The sequence below is a fragment of the Alligator mississippiensis genome, chromosome 9 (genome assembly GCF_030867095.1).
Source record: "Alligator mississippiensis isolate rAllMis1 chromosome 9, rAllMis1, whole genome shotgun sequence".
NCBI lineage: Eukaryota > Metazoa > Chordata > Crocodylia > Alligatoridae > Alligator > Alligator mississippiensis.
In genome coordinates, this window is record NC_081832.1 from 85,190 (window position 1) to 93,922 (window position 8,733).

The following is an 8,733-nucleotide window of genomic DNA, read 5'->3' on the forward strand; positions in this document are numbered from 1 at the left end:
AAAGGGGGTAGGGGGATAGCTGGGACAGGAAAACAGGGTAACTGGGACCAGTAATGGTCAGGGGGTAACTGGGACCAGTGTAGCTGCATATCCCCGGAACCGCCTGTGTGGCCCACAGACCTGGCTTACACCAACATCCAGCACATTGAGGAGACAGTGGCAGCAGAGGGAGAGGAGGAGGGAAAAGGGGAACGGAAACAGATAAGCAGCTTCAAGCTGAGAGAAACCAAGAGCCGGTGGGGCAAGGAGACATTCTCTCTGCTCTCCGGCAACCAGAGATGACCTGAGCAGGGTGTGGGGCCCAAGGCAAATCAGCCCATCAAATCAAACCCCTGAACACAAGGAAGCTGGTGGCAGATTTGGCAGCAGGGGAGACTAGGAAAGGCTGTCAGGTAGGACAGGTTTACAGGGGCTGGGTTTTGGGAACATGAGGAAGAGTGGCTAACAAAACCTGAAGCCTGCACAGATCAAAGTGCTCAACACCTCACCCAAGGACGGGGAAGGAGAATATGAAGTCTATGGGCAGGGCCATCCCTAGCGGGGGCCAAATTAGTTACCACCCCAAGCCCCACACTCTGGGGGGCCCTGCAGATTTGCGTGGAGTGGCACACTGAGTGGGGTGGCACTGCCACTGCAACAGAGTAAGCCTTTTATAGAAGGTGAGGTTGCAGCATTATTTCTGTGGAGTGGAGTGGAGTGGAGTGGAGTGTCACTGCCGCTGGCTTCACATCCAGCCACTAAGCACCACACCCACCCCACCACCAAATTTTGTGTCCAGCCACTCACCACTCCCTCCTGCCGCCAAATCTGCTGCTAGCTTCCTTGCATCTCGGGACATGGCCCTGCACAGGCTGATTTCCTCCGGGCCCCCACCCTGCTCGGGTCGTCTCCATCTGTGGAGTCTGGCGCCCAGGATCCTGCGAGCCAAGGGGCAGGTCAGTACTTATGGAGAGTAATGCAGCAGTTAGAGGCAACAATGGCAGTCAATGGAGGTGTTACCATAGGAGCAGAACACGTGGATAATGTGCATCCAGGCAGAAGCCTAGGCAACCGCTGGTATGTTCTGCCTGCTGAGCGTGTCAAAGGCAGAAACACGAGTATAGCTGAGTAAGTGGGACCACCAGAGGGGGTGGGGTAAGTGGGAGCAGTAAAGGTGGGAGTAACTGGGACCAGTAAACGGGAATAACTGGGACCAGTTTAGCACGGTATCTGGGACGAGTAAAGGTGGGGATAACTGGGACCAGTATAGCTAAGTAATTGGGACCAGTGAAGTAGGGGGGGTAACTAGGGCCAGTATGGCTACGTATTTGGACAAATAAAGTAGGGGGTAACTGGGAACAGCATAGCTGGGTAACTGGGACGCGTTAAGGGGGGATAACTGGGGCCAGTAGAGCTGGGTAACTGGGACCAGTAAAGGTACTCGCCTTCACGCATGGAGCGTTGGATGTTTCCAAGTCCTGCTCCTGTCACTGCCGGCTCCAGGACGGGGCACGAGGAGGCGCCTGCGAGAGCGGCAGACCCGCGTTAGACACTTCCACGCGAGCGAAATCGCGCGCACCGTCGACCGCAGAGCCGTGGACGAGACGACCCGTACGGGCCGGCCCAGCGCGTCCCCGTGGAGAGGTCTCCCGTCACCACACAAAATGACCCGTTTTCCACACAAAAACCATCATGTGCCCTCAAAACAGGTTTCCAAATCCCCACACCATTCACCTCACACACAATAACCATATTTCCTGACATTTATTTACCCCATCACCACACAATTTTCCACAGGTTGCACAACACACAAGTCACATAAAAAAGCTCCCATTTCACGCTAAAATTACCACACCATTTTCCACACACAAAATTAGCATATTTCCACACGCAGTTCCACAAACGGTAACCAATTCACCAGTTTTCCACACAAGGTCACCGTGTTTTCCAAATAAGTCCTTTATCACCACACAGAATGACCCATTTTCAAACGAGCAAACGAACAAAATAACACGTAATTCCACACATTTCCACAAAAAAGTTCCCAAATCCCCGCAGAGGTCTCCCCCTGTCCCCAGATTTGCCCAAACGTTTCCATACAAACGCCTCCAAATCCCCACACATAATGTCGGGTTTTCCCACCACAACCGCCGCGAACCCACCCACGTGCCGCCCCGCCCCGCCCCGCTCACCGGTCCCGCATCGCCCCGGTGCAGACGACGCCCCCAACACCCCTCCGCCCCAACCCCCGTCACCCCGGATGCGGCACCCCTGCCGTGACCCGGGGCCGGGCCGGGGTGGGGACGGGAGCGGCGACACGGCGCAGGCGCGGGACGAGCGGCGGAGGGAGAGGCCGAGCGGCGGAATCGCACACAAGGCCTCCCACAGCGCTGCTGCCTCCGCGGGGCAACAGCCGGCCGGGCAGCCACGAGGGCCACGCCCGACGCCTCGGCCTGCTTCGCCCCGGGCCCCTCGGGGACGGCCCCGTGCCGGCGGGAGCCCCGCAGCAGCACTGAGCGGTTCCCCGCTCCCCGCCGTTGTGTCCCGGCTGCAGGGACAGGAGGACACGTGCAGCCTCCTCCGTCATGCCCCTGTCTGCAGTGCCCGCCGTGACCACAGCAGAGCAGCACTGAGCCGGCCTCAGGAGCCGCCAGCACCGAGCGCGCTCTCCTCCTCTCCGCCTTCAAGCCCTGGCTGCGGCACCGGGGGAAGCGCAGGACGGCGGCACCGACAAGAGCGTTTTATTTTTTCCTAATACTCTACAGGGGTGCACACCATACCTACGGTATATGTTTGAATTACACACATGAATATGTAGTTATATACAAACATAATGATATGTGCATACCTCTATTTCCCTTTTAGATAGACACCCCCACAATGAAACAGTAATAGGATTACTATGTTCATTACGGCATGTATTCTGCGCACGCGCGCACACACACTGTATACACATACGCACACACCTCTGTTACATACATTGCTGTAGTTACAAGTCAGTAGTCAACGAATAATACCGACGCTTGAAACCCCTGTTCCCAACGTGGTACTTATTTGACAGCAAGGATCTCCAACTCTCCACGTCAATAGATTTCTTATAATAGGGGGTTTCAAAATGTCTTTTTACCTTTCAAAAACGGAATTTCCGTGCAAACCGTGACAGCAACGACACACCTCAGATCAGAGCCTGATAGGCGGCATCAGGCGGCTTCTGGCACAGAGTGAAGAGCAGGTCACACCAGCCCCCTGCTGACACCACGATACTATTTTACAGCAAGAGGTTCAGTGTCACCTCTAGGATTTCAGGGTTTCCTGGCAGTGTTTAGTGAACAACTGCGGGTTTTCCTTTTTTCATCCCTACAAAGGGAAATCCAATATTGCTTGTGTTGCTAATGCCAACCTCAGAAGACAGCCTGACAGGCCCCGTGCCGTGGTTGCCAGAACAGCTGCCGCAGCGCTCCAGGCCCGCCCGCGTGTCTGGGCCCGCAGCGGGACGTGGGCTCCGCGCACTGGGCAGTGGGTAGACAAACAGATGACCGGTGCCGCTGTGGATCGGAGTCGGACCAATCGGCACACGGAAGAGTGCTGACCCCTCTCAAGATTCCCCGGCAGCCAATTTACTGCAGACTGTCACAACCAAATTAAGTAGTGCCCATGTCACAAACAAGTAAAACCATTCAAAACAGTTTTTTTCTGCACTAGGTTAACTAAGGGTTAACAATAATGATAGTAACCGTTTTTTTTTTTTGCTGCGCGTGTCAAAAAGAAATTTATAACTGTGACACTAACATGAAATAGAACTTAGCCTTCTGTGCTGTACATAAATCATTATAACTGGTCAGAAAAAACAGGGAGTAACCCTGTGAGATAACACCCTAGCAAAGACCGCTAGATAACTGGGGATTCTAATTAGATTTATGACGTGGCGAAAAACAATTGGCTATCATACAAACAAAACCCGCTTACATTTTTCGCAAAGTCGAAGACAACTCTGCCCACACCTTGGAGTAAATCTGACAATATGATCAGTTGTCAGCGTCTTCCTGCCGCCACCTCCCTGGCGTACCCTTGCCCCGCATGCCCGATAAGCCGACCGCCAGCCCGTATATATATATCTGCAGAACGACTGAACGACAATCTCTAAGCACTAACTATCTCTGACCTCTGTCTTACAACACCTTGACGTGAGTAAACAATCTTGCTTTGCAACCGATTAAGCGTCTGCCTAATTAATTCCACTCCACGCATCACAAGTACCCGCCTGACGGCCTTCTAAGGCCCCGGACCCTTATCTGCCCGGGTGGGAGTCAGGGAGAGCTGCTGGCCGGCTGCCCTGGGTCCTGACATGGCATCACGAACAGGATCAAGGGGAAATGTGATGAAGGTGGAATTAATTAAGAACTGCCCCTGGTGTAGTGGGGGGCGCCGCGTAGATAACGCGGATGAATTATGGGCCCACATCGCTTATCACCAAGCGAGCGGAGCGGAGACAGGGTGCGTCAGCGGTTACTTCTCGCTGAGAGGAGAGGAGGGAGTCGGAAAGGAGTGGGCAAGCTCCGAGTGGGACAAAAGAAAGATGATTAACGTAGTGTCACTCCTACTGCGTGAAAATGCAAACTTAAAAACCCAGTTAGCTACAGTCAGCAAAGCTGCTGTGGAGATGGCAGCGTGCCAAAACCCTCCGTTGCCACCAGAAAATGGCACCGAGAAAAATATGAGCTGCCGAGGACCTGAAAAAGAAGGGCGGAGCCACAGAAGAACAGGTGGGACTCCACCCAGCAAGCCCGCCCCATGAGATGACGTCACTCCCAACGGCCCCACCTCCGTACCACAGGGAGGGGGCAACGAGCAAGAATCCGATCCCCCCACCAGACACAGTAACAACTACAGCTGCCGCTCATCCTATAACAATAACCAAGCAAATAACCAACCCAGAGGGTGCAACCACCACCACCACCCTTAATGTCATCGAAGCATGCATGGAGATTTATGGAGAAGAGGATACCATCAACCTTCGCCTTCTCCTCAACCTGCTCGTTACTCAGCCAGCAGAAAATCTTTTAAGTCAACTTCCACGACTGTAAGCCCTTATAAAATCAGCAACCGCAAACTCAGCCGTCGCCCCAAGCTATCTTACTGCATATCCAGTCGAATACCAAGGGCCAAGACATTCCCAATTCAACTTACGAAAGGAATCAAGACTGCCACCCCAGAGGACACCAGAGGAAAGAGCCATGTTTGGGTTCCTCCTAAACCACTTCACGCTTACCAAACAACGGCTACACGTCCTAGGAGATGCGGGACAACAACAACTGGCACATATACTAGGCTACCAATCTCGGCCGATCCTGCCAACCGGTCCGGGCCCCGGAGGCACCCGCGCCTAACAGTGCACTCCGGATAACACTGCAGCCTGCCCCAACAAACAACTACTTGAAGGGGGCATCTATGAACTAGCGCTTCAAAAGCCCCAACCATGAAAGCCGAAGCTCACCCCTAGACACCACACCATCGTCAACCACATCCGCGAGTGCACAAGGAAGTCATCTGCGAACCCGAGCAGTATCCTGGCTCCTACTCTGTGCTCCTAGAAGGCGATCAAACCTGGTCGCTCATCATAGCTCATCACAACTGGCTAACTCACCGCCATGCTGTTCACCGAGTATGGCCACCCTTTTCTTTGTTTGTCTGTTCATCTGTTTTGTCCCCTTACAGGCACCTTACAGGTGCTCGTACATCCCCCGAGTGTGGCGGTGCATCCCCTGCAAAAAGGGGTCCACGATTGCCCCTGGCCGCTGCCGCTGCTCCTGCAGGTAGGTGGTGGGGAGCTGGGGGGGGAAGTGAGGCCCCCATCAGGAGGGAGGGAGTTGGGCAGGGCTGGGCTGCTGCCCAGCTTGGCGGTGCATGGGACCAGGGGCTGCAGTCTGTGGCTGCAAGGCCCTGGTGGGGAGCAGGAAGGATGGGTGGGGCCGGCTGGCTCCCCACAGCTGCGCACATTCCTGGAGGGCAGTGGGGACCCATGCCCCCAAACCTGTCTGTGGGGCAGGAGTGGCACCAGTGAGAAGCGCAACCCTGCACCGCTACCCCCACGCATGCACTGGACATGCCAAAGCAGGGCGGAGGTCATAGTGGCAAGCAGCTTCCCTGTGTGGCTCTGCTGTTCCCTGCCATGCCAGGTTGCACCCACCAGGCTGCAGAGGCCCTGGGGGGAGGATACCAGGGCCGGAGCACACGCCCACCCTGAGCACAGATCTAATGGGCAGGAGTCCCCGCTGCACCCCAGGAGTGCACACAGGAGTGGGGAGCTGGCCTCACCACCTGCCCAGTCCCACAGCAGACAGAGAGCAGGTGGGAACCAGGCTCCATGCTCTGCTCCACTGCAGCAGCCGCAGCCTCCTCCCAGGTGCAAGAGGCATAGCCCTGGCAGCTGGGGCCTTCCTCCGGCATGGCTGGCAGGACTAAGGGCACCAGCAGGGCTGGCAAGCATGGGGGTGCAGGGGAATGAGGGGCACAAGCAAGCATTTAATTGTAATAACAGGAAAAGGCAGGTTATAATTCTGAGGGTTTTAATCAGAGAATTGGCAATTTTTTTTAAAAGAGAAAAGCAGGAACCCCAGTAATAAGTAAAATAATTGCTACTTTCCAAGAATTCAGGCTCTAAGCTTGCAGAACTGTCCCGACCGTAAAGGGGCCATAGTCTGGTCTCTCAAAAGACTGAACATTACCAGGTTCTTTCTTATGTGCCTCAATGATTAAAAACCCCTCTATTTAAGGAGTCCCATCGCAACTGTATAAAGGAGGGTTATCTTCTCAACTCCAAGTGATGCCAGTGCCCAGCAGCAATGTGCACAAATGTGGCACTGGATATGCTCAGATCAGCTAAGGACATCCTCAGTTAAAAATGTACTGCTAATAGCTAAAAGCAGAAAAAATGAATACATTCCTCCCCCATTCATACTCTCAGAAGCAATATCTGGGAATTATTATCTTGAATGATTATCCAACCTTTGGTGTCAAACAAGGCCCCTCAATGCAGAATCATGTTCTATGACTGCTAAAGTGCCAAGGGTCTGTCGCAGCCCATGGCAAGTACCTCTTTTTTGCTATGCTACATTCCACAACATTGCTCCTCCCTCCAGATACTCTGATCCCAGAAGCAGCTCAGTCTAAAAACACCAAGAGGAGCTTGGCAGAAAAGTTTCAAGGGAGTAGGGATGTACAGTCCAATAATGACACCCACTGCTCATGAGGCAACTTCAGGAAAGAACAATGGTCCCAGGCCACGACTCAGTTTCCCTGCTGTCTACTCAAAGGGCCAAGAGATCCCTACCTCAGAGAAATGGGCTGGAATACAGAATTTCAACCTGAACTTTATAAAACCCCCACAAAAAGGCAAAGATGTGGGATTGTGGAACTGGCCTCAAACCTGAAGGATGTATTGCGAGAGGCCCTGGCACCTGGCCGCCCCAGGTCTGAGTACATCTGTGGATTCTCTGCTGTAAGTAGCTGCTCTTGGCAACAGTGGCTGATTAGTAATGTCCCAATAATCTGGTGTACATTTTATGGAGGTACTTGCTTTGTTTCTCTTGTACTTCTCCAGAGACATTGTGGGTGTAACACATGCATCCCATTATACCAGACGTAGGCAAAATACAGCTCAGGGGCCAGGGACTCTGTTTGGCCTGTGATGGGTCCCTCAGTCCTACCTAAGCCAGATGCCATCAAGGCCATGGTGCATCCCGCCACCCCCTGGCCACGCAGCAGGGCTGCAGCTGAACTGCCTCTAGCTCCGACACAGCTCCAAGCCCACCTAAGCCGCTCGTACTCTGGGCTCAGTGAACAGGACCATCCATGGACAAGCCAGAAACAGCACATACAGCCCCGTCCCTGCTCCAGACTTGTCCACCCACAGTGAGCAGCAGCACTAGCGGCGACGGCAAAGCAGAGGATGCTGCTCAGCTTGAGGGAACAGTGGCCACACAAACTTCTCAGCTGCCAGATCCTTCTTGCTGCCGCGGCTCAAAGCCTATGACCAGACTGCCCTGTGGTTCCACTGCACTGCCACCGCAGCCCAGAGGCGGCAGCTGAGGACACAGGTTGGGACTCCAGGCAGCTGCAACAAGGGCTTGGCCAGGGCGAGTGGCGGCCACGTTTCTCCCACATTGGAGCAGCATCTTCCATCGTGCTGCTACCACTCCTCAGCATGGGCAGGTGCAAGGAGGGCTCTGGTCAGGGGCGTGCACGCAGGTTCGGGCTGGTCCCCCCTGGAAAGGGTGAGTCTGGAGTGGGCATGGGGCAGGCCAGGGTCAGGGCTGGGAATGTGGAGTATTGGCGGTGGCAGGGAAAATAAATAGTGGGCATGGATTCCTACCTATTCAGAGTGTGGGGGTGCTGACCAGCCCGCTGCAGCTCCCCAGAACTGCTTATGTGGCCCGCAGGCCCAAATACCTATCCAGCCCTGGGTTAAACCAAAGCCCTGCACAGACATGAGACAATGCCAGCACAGGCAGCGGAGAAGGGAAAAGGGGAACTGAAACAGATAAATAGCTTAAAGCTGACAGAAGCAAAGAGCAGGGGGTCAAGGAAGCATTCTTCCCCCCTCCACTATAACTCACTAAAGGAAGCTGGAAAACAGTGGTGCAGCCCTGCTGCAGTCTGGAACGTGACAAGGAATTTCATGGGAAGCCTTCAGAGGAAGGATGAAACTAGGAGAGGCTGTCAGGTAGGACAGTCATAGGGGATGGCTGTTGAGTG